The sequence below is a fragment of the Camelus ferus genome, chromosome 12 (genome assembly GCF_009834535.1).
Source record: "Camelus ferus isolate YT-003-E chromosome 12, BCGSAC_Cfer_1.0, whole genome shotgun sequence".
NCBI lineage: Eukaryota > Metazoa > Chordata > Mammalia > Artiodactyla > Camelidae > Camelus > Camelus ferus.
The window spans coordinates 52,707,513-52,724,328 of NC_045707.1; the positions used below are offsets into that span (position 1 = coordinate 52,707,513).

The 16,816-nt window shown below is 45.5% G+C and overlaps 1 long non-coding RNA gene across 1 annotated transcript; it reads left to right on the plus strand.

Moving 5' to 3' along the window:
- The first annotated feature begins 8,594 nt into the window (after positions 1 to 8,594).
- On the plus strand, positions 8,595 to 16,816 carry LOC106728652. Its single transcript, XR_001364910.2, has 4 exons — positions 8,595 to 8,809; positions 10,312 to 10,414; positions 11,376 to 11,532; positions 14,534 to 16,816. It is a non-coding gene; the product is annotated as an uncharacterized LOC106728652 (long non-coding RNA).

The following is a 16,816-nucleotide window of genomic DNA, read 5'->3' on the forward strand; positions in this document are numbered from 1 at the left end:
CCTGCTCTTCCTGCCTTGCGAGCAGAGCTGCGTGAACGGCGGAGAGAGACAGGTCTGTCAGCAAAAGTTTCCAGGTTCATGTTGAGTGATTAGGAGATTTTAAAGACTGATATGCAGATCACAGGACAGAAATACCATTCTCTGTCTTTCTGTCTCCGTCTCTCTCTGCCGGGGCGGGGGAAAGGTTAAAAGCCGAGTAAAGTCGCAGTCAGTAGGACCCTAATTATTCCCCCTGAAGGGTGAATTAGCAAGACCTGGAGGAGGAGAAGTGGGGCTCACTTGCCTAGAGGACCCGGACAGGACGGGGTGCCCCTCTGTGTCTCCCCCTCCTCCTTCCCGTGAGAGGCCTCCCTGAGGCTCTCTGCCCACCGGTCACAGTGCGGCCCCCAGAGATGCACCGAGTGCTCAGGGTTGCACACCACATGCCCCATCCATGCCCCTATTTGTTCATATCATCCAGAGGTCAAGGTCCCCCTAGTCCTTCCTGCGTGGCTTGGAGGGAGGCTGGGTTGGGTCCTTGCTCAGGTACGTGGTCCAGCAACTACCCTTCAAGGAGGTGGGGTGGGGGGATGAAGCATGAAGGCCCAGGCATGGCGCCCCTTTGAGCCCCATAGCACACAGGAAACCCCAGGCTAACCTGGAAACGTGCCGTCCACTGTATATTAACTCTTTTTTTTTAATTAATAGAATTTTTTTAAAGCAATTTAAGATTTACAGAAAAGTGGAGGGAAAGTACAGAGCATTCCCTCTAATGACGCTGTCTGTTTTCTCCTAAAGTCCGATGCCCTGGCCTCTGGGACCCTGGTGGGACTGCCCCTCCCAGGGCTGGCCATTGCAGGGAGAGGGAACGACGCGTCCACGAGAGGGCCTTCCAAATGCAAATCAACCAGTCCGGTGTCCACACTGCGTCCCACCACCTCCTCTGCCCACTGCCCCAGACCACGGTCTCCCTGCACTGGTCCCACCACCACAGTCCCTGGTTCTGTTGGCCACTCCTTTCCTGTGGTTGGTCTTCTCGCTTCTCAGCCACCTGTCCTATCTAACCAGGTCACTGGGCAGCGGACAACTCAGTGTTTCTCAAAGGGGTGATGGTTTGCTTTGTCGCTTCCTTTGCTTTATTGTTAACCTACTGAACCCCCCCCCCCTTCTTCCAGGAAGCCTTCCCTGACTACTTCTAGCTGGGATGCTGAAATACCCGTGTTCCTTAGGTGATGTTCACATCCTCTGTCTTCTACTACAGGAACGTGAGTCCCCTGAGGTCAGACATCACATGCTTTGTCTCTCACACCAGACGTTCAGCCTGTCGCTGTAGTGCCTGGAGTCGGAGGACCTCTGTGTCTACCTGGTGGACAGTCACTATTGTCAGTATTTCCCTTTATCTCCTTTTGGGCAAAGGCATGAACAGCTGGGTTCCACAAATGGCACAACATCTAGACGTCAGGGTCTGGGAAAAGTATAAAGAAAGGGAAGCTTCTGAACAGATGGCGGATGCTGAAGGAAACCGACTGCCCTTAACGAAGCGTGGTTTAAAACCAGTTCTCTCTCTGGCTGAGACACTCAAGACACCTGGGGATGTCCCGCTTTAGCTTCCAGGATGGACATAGATCATGACACGTTGGCACCGTGTTAACAGCCGGAGTGAGGAAGGGCTTACAGCCTCTGCCTGTAGTATAAACATCTCATCACGGCTTATTTTAAACTAACTATGTGATGTCAACTAGCTTTCAAAATTCCTAAAAATTTGAAAATTGGCTCTTGCGAGCCGGTACAAGCTGACTCCAGTACAGCACTGGGTATAAATAATGTATGTTTAAAGGCCAATTTACTTGCCTCATATTTATAAAATGCCCCTCAATTCATAGTATTTTTCACAGACTTTCTGAAAGACACAGCATTATCACTGATGTTTACTAAATGAGGACAGTAGAGCTTAGAGAATGTAATGACTTATGGGAGCAGGAACGAAGGTTTTGGCAGCCAGGAATAGAAATCCCTTATTTAAGTTGACTTAAAAGTAAGGAATCTAATACCTTTCATAATGAGGTCACCAAGGGGAAGACCGGGTTTCAGAATTGTGTATGTCCCTCAGGACGTGCCTAAGCACCGGGCTTCATTCCTCCTCTCTCCTCCGATGTGCTTGGTGCTGGCTGGACTGTCCGCCTTGTCCTCAGGCTGGTGCAGGCCGCCCAGCTGGACTCGGCCGTGCTCAGCACGAGGGCAGAAATGTCTCCTCCTGGCCCAAGACGTAGGGTCAAGGAACCTGCCCCAGAAACCCCCGCATAGACTGACCTCACTTCTCCTTGGCCACAGCTGGGTCACATCTCCAAGGCCAGAAGAGTCGAGGGCTAGAGTGTGGGGGTCGTTTGGCTGACTTGGCTAAATGGGATATTCTCTTGGTGCTGGGGACGGCTCACTGTCCTCTGGGGTCCCTTGGAGAAAGACAGATATCCAAACCCATTTGGCCTTCTGCTGGGGAGGAAAGATGGAGAATGGGTAAGCACGGACAGTGTCCGTTTACTCGCCACACTCACAGTCTAGTCAGCAGCAAAGTCTGCAGTCAACTTCGTAATCAAGGACCACCTTCCCCAACATGATACCCAGCTTCTTTATAAAGATGTGGGTGAAAATCACGGCGTGTCTCTTTGACCTCCTATGACATTTTTACTGCAATTCCCTTTGTCTGTTATTTCGGCAAAGTTGTGTGGATTGCCTTCCACGCATCAGGTCGCAGGTGTGGGCGCGTGAGTCTGTGTATTTACTGTATGAGTATATTAATAAACCCGGTGCCACCAGGTAAGAGCACTTTTTTTACTACTGACTTATGCTCACACAGTGCCTTTCAAGGAGAAGTACAAGCACTATATACACATTATTTGAAAAATAAAACTAATTTCTCCAGGCTTCTCTTCCACAAGAGTGTTTCAACAACTTCCCGATATTATTCACCCTTTAGCAGAGACAAACTTTGAAAGTGAGATTCCTGAATGAGAATTTTTCTGAAAATTATTACGAGCAACAGAAAATAAGGAGTTACAGCCCAAAATACCTTGCAACTGTAGCTACAAAGCTCACTGCAGTGATCACTATACTGTGCAGTGTGGCCGAGTCACAGTTGCCATGGAAACCATAAATTTGATTTTCTGGGGGTTTCGTGTGTACAAAATCCCAGCAATCATACTGCCTCCACATACCGTCTTTTTCATTTGTTATACACATACTGGGGTCCAATGTAGGTCGCCTGAGCTAAAAAGAGAAATGTTGGTTGCTTTCTTCAAAGATTTCTTTAACATCTCAACAGTATCAGAGTTAATTCAGAAAGCGCATAAGTAAAATATTATTTTTGACCTTGCTTCAAACATAACAGATTGATCTCTTCCAACCCAGCTCACCCCACCCCTTGGAATAAAAATCTCCTCTATATATTTTCAGCTTTTGATCTGCTCACTTCTAGAACGTTCATGTGAGTTGGTGCTATTTTGTGTGAATGACAGGTGATGTAGCCTTACCGATGTTCTGTTGTTTAGCTTTTATTTCTAAGAATTCCTTTGTATATCATTTCTGACTAGACTATCTCTCAGCGTCAGCACTTAAACAGAATGAAGTTCATCTCCTTACCTGGGATGGAATGCTTTACCAAACCCGTGGTATAGTGACCACGGTTCTCTCAACCCATCTGCCTCTTCCAGCATTTTCATCTATTTTGTGTGAGTTATCTGAAGCACTGGGAACTCAAATCTCTACAACTTTAATGAAGAGAAGTTTGAATTGCAAGGGTACGAAGTCCTGGAAGACTCCAGGTTTAGCCTTTACTCCCTATTATAGGTCTGTGTTGACATAGCAGGAAATGCCAGCTTTCTCACTGACTCCAGGGGAGCACAGGATGTCCCGGGTTTACCTGGCTGCAGGGGGGACTGCTTCCATCTGATTCTCTCCTGCGAGCAGCCAACAAGAATCTCCCACCCCAGTGCTTTACCGTGGCCAAAAGCAGAGGCTATGGTTATTCAGCTGTTGTTCCCACATTGCACATAAAGGAAAAGAGACATTCACGCTTGCTGGCTGAATAAACGTGGACACTCTGCCATTCTACTTGAAGACGTTGCCTGGTCCCACTTTTCCCAGTTCTTTAATGAAGTAGATAAAATGCAAATTGTACTACTCCCAACGGAGTCCTGGGGTCATTCATTAAAACTTTGCTCAACAGAAAGCATCTTTTAATAATTGTTGGAAAAAAAAACACAGGAAATAATGTGCTAGTTGCGTTGGCGTCAGTTTCAGGAAGAGATTAGCAGGTATTATAATGGATCACACCAGCCACAACTAAGTCAAAACTTCAGAGACAAGATGGCATGTTTAGCAAACTCAGTCACTTTGTCATGGTGAGGTGATGACTCACCACAAGCTGGTAAAAGACACGCGCAGAACCCGCGGCATCAGCGCGTCTGCAGGCAGATTTGATGGTGTCAGTTGTCTTCAACTGCGTGTGTGTCATTCACCTGAACAGTCTTCAGACGCCTCAGTGCTCTGGACCACTCAGTGCAAGACAAAGGGTGAAGAGGGAAGATGGGATAGATCAGAGAAAGGAAAAAGCCACTACTGTGTCCATTCACCAGATCACACAGCAGGCATTTATCAATAAGCTTTTAGAGAATGGGTACCCAGTGAGTAGCTAGTATCCCCAGTGTTTAACTTGGGGTACACCTGTCGGTGAAACAGTGACTTATAGAGAGACATGAGGGTTGGGCTTGATAAACAGCCTGGCCTAAGTTCCTGCTAGACAGCAAAACGTTACATATAGGAAAAACGTTCATGGCGGACAGGACTCCACCAAACACACAGACATCCTGGATAAAATACTGTAACAACTAACAAAATCGTACATCAACCATTCATTTAATTCTCACAAAAAGTCTGGATGAAAAGCGCTGTGAAATACACTACACTCCTATTAGAATGGCTAAAATCAAAACAGCTGGGAATATCAGTTGCCGGAGAGGACGGGCAGCAACAGGAGCTTCCATCCACTGGCGGGGGCCTGCCCAGCCCAGCGGGCAGTCGGTCCTTACACAGGTAAACGTAGTGTGACCTTAAGATCCAGCAGCGATGCTCCTGGGTGTTTATCCAGCTGACGGGTGAGCAAAGGGCCACACAAAAATCTCCACTCAAATATTCACAGCAGCCAAGACGCCCTCCACTAAATAAGGGAACAGGCAAAACCGATGCGGTGGGAAGTCACTGAGCACAAAGAAGGACACACTGTCAATCCACACAACAAAGTGGAGGAATCGTAATGCCACATTTTAAATGAAAGAAGCAAGTCTGAGGAGGCTACATGCTGTGAGTGTCCAGCTATGTGACATCTCATAAAAACCGACACTGTGGAGACTGAAAACAGAGCGGTGACTGTCAGGACCTTGAGAAAGGCAACGCATGAACAGAAGGACCACTGGGGATTTTCCTCTGCTTTGTGATTATACTGGGTTATTTAAATACACAAATGACATGTATTTGAATTAAAATAGTTGTGAGTTACAGGAAAATGGCAAATACAATACGGAGGATTCCCAGTACACACCCAGTTATTAACAACACCTTGCCTTGGTGTGGCATGTTTATTACAGTCAAGGGACCGATACTGATACGCCCTCACTCACTGAAGCCCATACCCCACATTCAGATTTCCTTCTGTTTTGTCGAACGTCCTTCTTATGCCCCAGGACCCCGTGTAGGACACCACATCACATTGAACGTGACCTCAGCCCAGGGCTCCAGGTTGACATCAGCTGTGAGAGGTTGTGCTGATGGTCTGTGGACTTGACATGACCTGAGGAAATACGCTTGGCCAGCGCAGCGTCAGTGTTTCACAAGTCACCGTAGGTGTTGTGGAGAGACGTGGACTCACCCCTGAGTACGTCTGGGAAGCATGAGGTTAAGTGCACGGAAATGGGTGTGCTGGGGACAGTTTCTCAGGCCCGTGTGTCCACTGTGCGCCCCGACGGGCAGCTGTGAAGGGCTGCAGTGGGCACCCCAGGGCACCACTCGCCACCAGGCACACAACACCATGGGCACTGTGCCAGTCCACTCGGACAAAGGCAGCCCAGCGCCTTGTACTAAATTAGAGAATGCCTTTGGATCAGGTAGACGTGGACAAAAGCCGGGTCTCCAAACTCCCTTTACACAAGGAACGTCTTATGGAGAGGTGTCTGGGGGCAGCACTTTGGGAAGGTGGCTGTGAGCACACGGGAGCCCTTCCTCCACAGTCTGATTGCTGCCATCATTTCCTCCTTTAGTGTGTTTTGTGGAAAGAGAAGAGAATGGGCAGAGTGTGTCCCAGGACTCGAGAGCAGCCGCAGGCAGAGGGGCTGGATTTCTGAGTTCTCTCCTGTCCGTTATCTGTGGCCAGACTTTCCACTACCTACCATGTAAGCTGAGACGACCAGCGGCTTCAAGTGTGGGCAATACAGACAGACACTCGGGGCACGTGCTCCCCCCTCAGAGGGTCACAGTGCACCCTCCCTGTGCCGTAGGTCCTCCCATTCCCCGGATCTGACCCAGTGGCTCCGAGCTCGCCCTGTTAGGGGACCCTGCTATGCTTACTCTAATAAGGCATTAGAAGCCATGCCTGTAATGCCATTTTGGAAATTCTATCATAATAACTTTTGCCTCCTTTCCAATTTACTTCCTCTATTCCCACTGTCCACAAAATAACACCCTTTCTACTACACAGTGGCACTTCAGGGCACTTTTTATACATAAGAAGACATGTCTGCTCCTTGCTGGAACAAAAAATGCATTAGAAGAGGACTGATGAATTAATCTCTTTCCAGAGCGATTTGAGACTTGCTCTGTCTGACACAGAGTCACGTTCATTTTTCTGTCCAGATCTTTTCAAATTCTACTGTTTTATGGTGAGGTGCCTGGGATACATCAGAGTAAGTTGCTGAATAAACTTTATTTATAAATGTAATAGGCATTTACAATTACTGTAGGGAAAACATGTCTCCTCAGAAATAATACTGTGTTAGAACACGGGGGGGAAACCTGTTGACTTCGCAGCTAAGGCTTGTGGGGCAGAGGAATCACCAATATTTCATAAAGTACTTCTCATACTCGAGACTCCAGATATTTATAAGTATTAGCGAGTCTTCGCCGTGTCTGTCCTGGGTGAGTGGCAAGCACGATGTAATAAGCCACTTCACAATTTGGAAAACTGAGCAGCTGAAAGCTTATTCTCTGACTCTTACTTGTTGAGAAAAGTTGGTTGCGGAGATGAGCACCGAGCAGAGAGGGAGAGCTGAAGGAGGTTCAAAATTTTTTTTAAATAAAATCCAATTTGGCATGTTTCTAGTCCCACATTAAGGCTGCTCCATTTCTGGAAGGTTTCTGTTCTTGCCAGTAAACTACAGAGTCCTCCTAGGAGAGTTTCCTGGGTTCTTTTGGTGTTGGGTCTGAACCAGGTTGAACTTAGCCCGTGTTTTCCTCTGCAGAACATAATCAAGGGCGAGCCCTTGTTAATGTTTTAAAGTCTCTTCACTCATGTAACCTTAAAACGCTCATCCAAACGATGGCGGTCCCTTAGGGTATCTGTGTCAGTTTAGCAGGTCTGGCTGGGTTCCTCTTATCTGTGCACACAGACCTGAGACCGTCCACTTGGTGCTGCTAACCCAGGCTGCCTTGCCTACGGATGCGCAGACTGGCTTCTCTCCAAAAGTTACTGCAGCAAAAATCTGGCTGAGAGGAGGCATGTGGGTAAGAGAAAGCAGGGCTGGGGTGTTCCTGGCAGGGCCATAGGGTGATGCGGAAGAACGGACCTGCGGTGAAGTGCAGTTTTCTGGACCAGGCTCTCCCGCTGCCCCCCCCCCCACCTTGACTGGATGATGTGGTCCTGGGATGCGGGCTCCCACTCACTTCCCTGCACTTCACTCCTGCTGCTGCCCACGCTGCTGAGAGGAAGAGCTCCCAGGCGCACACGCTCACTCTCCAGGAACAGGACCCGCCGGCGCGCCTCCTTCCTTAGCAGATGCTAAACTGGGACACAGCAGAAGGCTTGATGGGGGCAGCGTGCGTCTCTGGTTCAGATTTAAGTCACGTCCCTGGGCGGCGCATGGTCTCACCCTGCCTCCGCGCCCGCCCACGCTCTACAGAATGGACAGTCCCTGCCGCAGGCACAGGGACCTCAAACGTTACAGTGGCTTTGAATGACTGAAAATATATTCCCTAAAACGCAAGCACAGGGAGTGTGTGCAAGGCAGTGTGTCTTTGAAGAGCTTGTGGGAGGCTGGGAGGGAGTGTCAGGGACTCATTTGGAAGATGACAGAGACTGTCTTACTGACTTATGTAACCACGGTCTGCTGTCTCAAAATTAGCAAGGGGAAAAAGGGGGCAAACTGAATCAAAATATTGAGTTGAACCATCAGAAATTACCATTTCTGCACCTAAAAAACAGTCATATTGGCTACGTCATACAGCTCAACCCATTGTAAGAGTTACATGTTACAGACCCTGGTGGTGGAGGTGACAGCCCCTCCTGGTGCCTCAATCAGACAAGCCCAGGGCTGTGACGTGGTGACAAATGATGGGAAAAAAGCGCCTCTGGCTCGCTCAGCATGTGTTTTGTTTTGGCACCGGCGGAGAACAGATGACTCACGTGCACCCCAGAGATGCGGTTGTCAGGGCGTACTCTTTGTAAAGGCTGTGTGACGCTGTGAGAATCGCAGCTGCCTGCAGACTAACACTTTGCCTTCAATTTTTAATGAAGAAGAGGATTTTGCATTGGAATCCGTGCCGATTTGGGAAGTGTGGAGGCTCCCATGTAAGCGTTTTACCCTCAAGGTCCCCGGGTTGGGGAGGTGGCACTTCCGCTCGGGTCTCTAAAGACAGACCTTCTCATCCGCGTCCCCACACGCGTCCGTGAGCTTCAGCTGCTTCGTTCTCTCCGGGCCCCCCTCGCCTGCAGCCTGCCCACAATTCCCTGCTGTTCTGACGGCTTTTGCTTTGCTTTGCTTTGCTTTGTTTTTAAGCAGAAAGCAGCCTCAATGTCCACAAAGTTAGCTTTTATTCCAGTCTATTCTTACATGTAATGAGCTATAAGTCAAAATAAGTTTTCTTTCTTTTTTTTTTCCCATGAACTGGTTATTGACTTTAAAAATCTTGAAAAATATTTCCTAATTAAGCATCAGCGTGGACCAGACAATGAGCATTTTGAAGAGTCTCTTTGGCATTTCTTTCATCTTTTGCATGAAGGGGAACGGTGGCCACCATCAGCCTGGTTGCAAAGGTCATGGTGCCAACTCGGGGACAAGGCCAGCCGCTGTCGGGTGAAGCGCTTCCTTGCCATCAGCCCGTTTTCTCTCAGGTGAACGGGAGTGATAAGTAACTGCACTGCGGCGCAGTTGAGGTCTTGATTGACAGACTCCAATTATCAGCGCTCCGTAAGTGCTACCTGCCATTATCACTATTAGGATCACCGCTGCTCTCATTAATCCTGATCCCCAGAGGGCTCGCCCGTAAAGTCCACTTCACCTACCGCTCTGTGATCATCTCTCGGTGGACTTCTGTTCTCAGAAGAGAGCTTTTCAGAGGGAGATGGCTGGAGATTTTACTATGATTTATTGACGCTAATGTTTCTTAAGTGGGTAGCAGCAAACACAGGACTGAATGAAATAGCTCACTTTCTCCAGAGCCCTTCAACCGACACTTTAAAACTAGGGGATGTTCAACGCCATCTACCTCTTCTTCAAGCAGTACCTAACTGTTGATTGGGGCCCCTGGTATTTTTAATTTTTAATGATAAAGGATTCTGCTAAGGATGTGAATTTGTTACCTTGCAGCATTTTGCTCAGTACGGCTTCCTTGCTGGACCCACAGTGACAAAACCCTCGTGTTAAGAGTAGACATGGAACCAGAGAGAAATGACTTTCTTTCGTGGGCTCTCTCCTTGGGTGGCAAGAGCACCAGTCACTTTTGAAAAAGCCAGTAATGCCTCTTAGGGTCTAGGCGAGGGCAGAGGGAAGCCAGCTGCCATATCTGAGCAACCCCTGGAGTTACAGGTGGAATCAGACAACTGCCCCGCAGGACCCGGTGGCCGTGCCCACATCCTCCATCAGCATCCAGGGTGACTGGACACTGCTGGCCTGAACTCTGAAGCAGAATAACATGGAATCTTGAATTCATCACTTTTTTTTTTTTTAAATAGATATTCCAGGGACAGTGTGATGGCTGGTCAGTCCCACTCCTTACCTGGCCGTTTTTTGCCCTGTCGTCCAGGCTTGATGCTCTAGGAGCGAGCTTCGCCTTTTTGGTGTTATTTTGCAGCCCAACGCCTGTGCCCTCCCGTGTCTCTGCGCACCTGTGGATCTGCTTGACCCGCTCAGCACCGGGGGTCTCAGTGACAAGGTGGAGGCCAGAGGTCTAACAGGTCAGTGGCTTTTACCAAAGGAAGTCGTGTCTCGTCTGCTTCCTGGAGCTTGAATCATTTTAGCAGACTCCTCTCGGTGATTTTCTCCGCTCAGCATGAGGCATCACATCTTTCAGGCTTATTTCTGTTACATATTTTCTATTTTATGCTTATCACCCATTGCTTCTCGAGAAGGTGACTCTTCAACTCTCTCCGTGGAGAGGAGCGTGGTCCCAATCTTAGAAACCCTGGGAGTAAAGCCTATCTGAGTAACCTTTAAAGAGACAGAAACCATTTCTCCTCCAGCCTGTGTCCTGAGAGCTTTAAATGCTCCTCCTCTTTCCTCTCAAGTTCAGAGCATCTCTTGCACATTTTAAATATGTTAATTCATTCACCAAATATTTATTGAGCAACCACAAAAAAATTTAAGTCCTTGAATTCAGTTTCGACCTTTTCCTTTTTCTGCCTAAATCTCATATGTTAATTGGGTTGTCAGAGTTAGCAAATAAAATACCAGCATATCCAGATACATATGATTTTCAAATGAACAACAGTTGAAAGTATGAGTGTGTCCCATGCAATATTTGTGACATATTGATACGAAACAAATATCTAAAATTCAAATTTAACTAGACATTCTGTATTTTATATGACAACCTGTACTTTGTCTGATCAGCTTAATACCCAATGCTAAATGCTAATGTTTTTCCAGACGAAACCCTAATCTAATTTTCAATCAGAGAATAATTTTCATTTGAACCCTTTTCACCTCCCCACTGACCCAGATTTAAAATTGTTTCCTCTCTGGTCCTGCAATGATGTCTCACTGAAATTCAAATGTAATGGATATATTTTCATACAAATTGTCCTGAGAATGTGAATCAACATAGAAAAACAAACTCATCGTGTTCATTTAAAATGTGTTCAGGTTTTGAATACCTGCCTTCAAGTCCTGTTTGCTTCTAACTTGACCTTTCTCTAGCCGTGGGTGGTAATAGCAAAATACAGAAGAATGAAAAATGAGCAGAGAAGAATGTGTAGTTGGAAGTGAGGCAGATCCGTATGGTACCCTCGTCCATCCATCACTAATGTTCCAGGAGGCTGGCTGGAGGCCTGATTGAGGTGCACCGAGGTTCAAGGTGAGTCATGAGCATCAGTGGAAAAAGGCAATGAGCAGATGAGCTGATTTAAGCACTTCAGGAATACTAAATTAGCTAATACGATAAACTGCAAAAGATGGTGGTAAGTTTTTCCTCTCTGATTTATAAAACCTAATAGGGGAGGCATGGAAGTAGCTTCTCAGTCAAGGACACTTGTGGTCATTTGCTGCAGTATCTTCCTATAGTTTGTGATAAATTTAGTGCACATTTAACCGAAAGGAACCGCACTGTCAAGGAAATCACCTTCAAAATGCTCGGGATATCTGGGAATGATGGAACAAAAATGATGGTTGTTTTTACTTTGAGTGGACGAAAATGCCATCCTGGGAACAAGCGTTCTCCCGACACGCGCACTCTGCTCAGAGGCGCACACAGAGCGTGCCCAGGGCCAGCTGGCACAAAGCACGGGGCCGGGCCAGGAGCCCTCATCCCCAAGTTCCTCTTGGCGTTCCGGAACCTCATTTATGGCCGATTTCTCTAATCTATTAGAATATTGTATAAAATGAACAGCGTGGGCCTGCAAAGTGTTTGTAATGGTCAAGAAAGACAATATTCTCATTAGCAAGAGGCTGTGAAAATACAGGAAAATAACTATGAGTGAGGCAGGTGGGTTGCCTACCACATAATTAAGTAAGACCTCATTATTGTATTTGTCTCCCTGAAAAAAACACTTTTTTTAAGTTCATTATTTCTGGTACTCACTATGGCCTCTTAGTTAAGCAGAGAGAGATGCTCGGTAGGAGGGATCTGTCTAAATGTTTCCTTCAAACTCCACGCACAGCCGAGTAGCTCTCAGAAGGCTGCTCCCATAAATCAATCCCTGAAAACGGACAAGATGGTCCTAAACCTTGGCCCCAATATCTTTTAAAGGGTGAGTCAGTGTAGAAGACACTGTCAGAAAAATTGCTTCTTTCCAAGTCACAGGCAAGCGATTATCTTACTAAGCACATTATTAAAATAATAGTTTTATGCAATATACTTCATAACTTTGTGGAAATTGGTTCATTAAAAAGCAGCTCTCTTGCTCCAGACTGAGGATTCGAGCCTCTGACGAAGGGCGTAGCTGTGTCACTGCTCCTGAGGCAACAGCAGGGGGCTGGTGCACAGCAGAGTCTACCTCAGACAAAAAGTGTGCCCCATGCTCATCTGCCTCCCCCCACCCCGTTACTGTGTAGCGCCACACCCCTCTCATCTCAAGATGGGGTCTTCTCAAGGGGACCAGGTTGTGTGACCTGATTTGAATATCAGTCTCAATACTTAACAGTTTTTCCTACTGAAAATGTCTCAGATCTGAGATAAATATTGTACATCTTCAAGGGCCAAACTCAATTCAGTCCAGAAATTGCTTGCCCACTGGAGGGCTCTCAGTAGCATGTTCTATCTGAATTCATGACCATCAGAGCAGAGGGGCCAGGAGGGAGGTTTGAAGGGAAGCTCAGCCTCTGCCCATCCTGCTTAAGGCTGGGCTCCTCGGTCTGCAAGCCACACACGTAACAGGTAAATTTCACCCAGGAAGCAAAAGTACTGTCGATCCAGTGGCTCCCACATGGTTCTGATGAGGTTCTGATCTCACACTTCCAGCTCCCTTATCTGACACAACATAGTCGATTCTAAACCTTTTCCTCGTCGTGTATTGGACGGAGTATAAAGCAGCTGGGTCCACTGTTAGGATTCACCATAATAAAGCAGGCGATAATGTCTCCTAAGTGATGTGCTCAGAAAATGCAGTGTTCCTAATTACAGCAAGAAATTTTCTAAACTAAATGACATCACATTGGAAAGCATGTTAGAATTCATGCTCCTCCTCACAGTCATCAAGGCTCTGCTGTCACGTGGATGCAAATACATTTGGATGATGACTCTGCTGGCCCGACGCTGCCTGGCATTTGCGTGAGATGCGATCATTGTATTTACTTCTCCATGCGATGAAAGCCATTAATGGCAGAATCCAGCCATTAAAACGGGAATTTTGAAGCGATGCTTTGTTGCTGTTTTCCCTCCGACTTTGCACCTGCAGAGCAGCCTTGCTGGCCCTCCCCCTGGCGGGAGTTACCAGAAGAAAGTTCCAGCTTCAGTCTGATAATGTGTTTCTCGATATTAAAATGTCTAGTTCAGACGCTTGCCATGAAATTCCCATCCCTCCCTGGGAAGATGGCCTTAATCTGGTTAGTATATCATTAACTCCTGCTCATGGTAACAGATACCATTTGGTGACAAAACGGAGCTCTCGCATCAAATACTTGGCAGGAGGGAGTCAAAGGAGAAGTGTAAGAGACATCAAGTGCGCGGTTTAGTTTTTTATGTAGCCTTGGTAACACAGTTTCGGGGGCATGTGGAGAAAATTTGTAACTTTATTTTTTTGCACAATGAGACCTTGAAATTTTATTACCCAAGATGGATAACAGTAGAAATGACTTCTAATGAATCATCACCTGATAGAAATTAGATTTATTGAAATCCTGAATTCATTGTGCATCACATACATATTCTGGTGAGTGCACACAAAATCACCCAGCTTAATAATATTTTATGGTGCTTAATTAGTTCATGAACACATCCATGCATTCAACAAATACTTACTGATAGATTATTTTGAGCAACTAATGGCAGATGTGAGGTGAGGAAGGCATTCCTTGTCTTCAAGAATTTACAATCTAGCTGGATGACTGGCATATAAACCCTAAATCACAATTTTTTGGTACAGTGATATCGCAGTGGGTGATGCAACGGATGTATTATGAGACATACACGGTACAGCATTCCTTTGCTGAACAACATGTATTCAGTACATGTTTATCATTAAACTGATTAGCCAATAATTATTTTAGAAATATAATAAAGCTGTGATTAAGTATTTGCCTTACAAAATAAAGTACTTTCCTTTATTGTTTCCCAAGCTTTATTTTTCCAAAAGACATCAGACATAGTCTGGCAGATTCTTTTACCTGTGATTGAAAACACACTCTTCCTCTGTGTTTAGATACAAGGAAAAATAAAAACGAAAGAAGAATGGCTGCAGCACACCTGTGTTGGCAACTGTCAAGCCCTCCGTCCTGACATTAGTTGGATCATCTGCTGAACGGAGGCTCTGATGGAAAACGCAACGACAGGAGATGCCTGGGGAGGGCAGATGCCTCCCTGCCTGTCAACAGTTATGACAGTGACACCTGAGGAAGCACCTTTTATTCCACACAAACAGATGGCTTCAAACACATGCCACATACTGTCAGATCTCTTATGCTCACCTCTGAGCATTTAGGCCAGCTTGAAAAATCAAAAATTAAAATCCACACACAAAGAGCACTTCCTGGGGCTGAGTCACTAAGCTGAAAGCAATTATCACCCGATTTTAGGTGTCTGCCTGCTGTTTTCTTAGAATGACCTGCTCTCTGAAAGGAATGTTCAGGTGAGGAAGAGCCAAACCTTTTAAAAAATACTCCTCTTTTGGTTTTCCACTGGTTACAAAAGAGACAAAAAAGAACAACAAAAGATAAATAAGACAAGTTAAAAAGCCACTTTCATTGGGCGTATCCATCCTCTCACTGTGAGAGGAAATGAGTGTCCAGGGAAATTTCTATTCAGGTTCACACCATCATATTAGGGAAAAACAACTGAAAACTTGCATCCAAGTATTCGTGTGAAATGATATAAATCTAGGATTGAGGGATATGAGTGGTCAGACAATTTTTTAAAATATTGTCCCCATTTTCAGAGGAATCAGATTCAACATGTGTTATGAGTTTCGCTCGTCTCATTTGGAATTTCAGTCAATTCCATTGTGAAAGGTCAAATTGCACTCAGCCAAGCAAACACCTAACTAAACGCGGTTGAGTAAGGGAATCATCCATATTTCTTAAAGGACCATCCATAAACGGGTCCAATTAGCTATATTCTTCTGTTTTGAATTATAAACAGAGAAGTTGAAATTCTACTCTTTCTGGGAAGAAAGCCTCCAAATTGCAACTGGGAGGAGAGGGAAGCCTGTGTTCCAGCTACAGCATACGAAATGGGGTCTCTGACTCACTGAGATGAGAGGTGAGGGGGAGGGAGCAATCCTGGTTCCAAGACCACAGACTCTTGCCTTTCTTAACACATTTCCTTTTTAGGTACTTTTGAATTCATTTTCTGTTTGTATTTAGGACCAGTTCCAGAGTCTTTAAATGATTTTTTAAATAAGTAATTTTCATCAATTTTACTGGGGGGTAAGGCAGCAAAGCACATCCCACTGTCAGGCTGGAATTTGATCCCTGGTCTGATTTATTTTTAAAGAGATTTATTCAATCACAAGATCCAAATCTCTACAATAAACATCTCATTTCTCTCACCTTTCCACCAAACACTCCTTAACATTTTCCCTTAAACACTCATTTTTCAACTGAATTTAAGAACAGTTTGTTGAAAAGGGTAAACAGATTATAGTGTGATAAACTATTCTTGGTTAGTAACTGATAAATAGCTGTCTACTTATGTTCTTGGTGGGATATTAAAATCTAATTAAATTTAATTAGAAATTAATTTTAAGTTTTAATTAAAATCAGAATATGGGTCCAAATAAATGAGATATTAACTAAATGTGTGTCCCTGGGGGAATCTGCTACAAACTTTCTTGATCTCAGTTCCTTTAACTCTAAAATAATGATGTTAAAAATCTGTGACACTTTCTCCGTAGCTTTAATTTCTACATTGTGAGTGTACTTTGTAGTAGTTTTTATTTCCAATAAAAATTATTTCTAAATCCTGGGGAAAAAATGTTAAAGTTCTGAGGTCTGAAAGGCTCTGGAGAGTGGAATCACACAGGATGTTAGCATAAGAAGCCGAAAAGTGATGAGAATAAATGTAAGAGGAGGAGCTGTTGAAAGCCCACAGAGCAGGACGCGCTGGCCTTGCAGTCTGGTATGTATTTCTTAGTCTAGAAGGAGAATTTGGCTGCCAAGACTGAAAACAATCATTTTGTCATCAGTTCTGTGAGCCTGGAGCAAACGAAATCATCAAAGGTGCTCAGCATTTTATCAGTGAGGCGACTTCACACATTCCTCAGTGCTCGTAAGCATGGAAGGGCGTTTTTCTAAATCTCAGGATCTCATTTTAAGCACTGATCGTTGAATCTCTCAAGGGCCACACAAAATGAAGTATAGTTAAGACCAAGTTAATGCTGGTACTTAATGTCAGTGAGAAATTAATTGTCCACAGTCTTCGTCATAGATCAAAATAGAAGTGGCTTTCAGATAAATATGAGCTCCTTATAAGAACTTGTTTAAGTTGA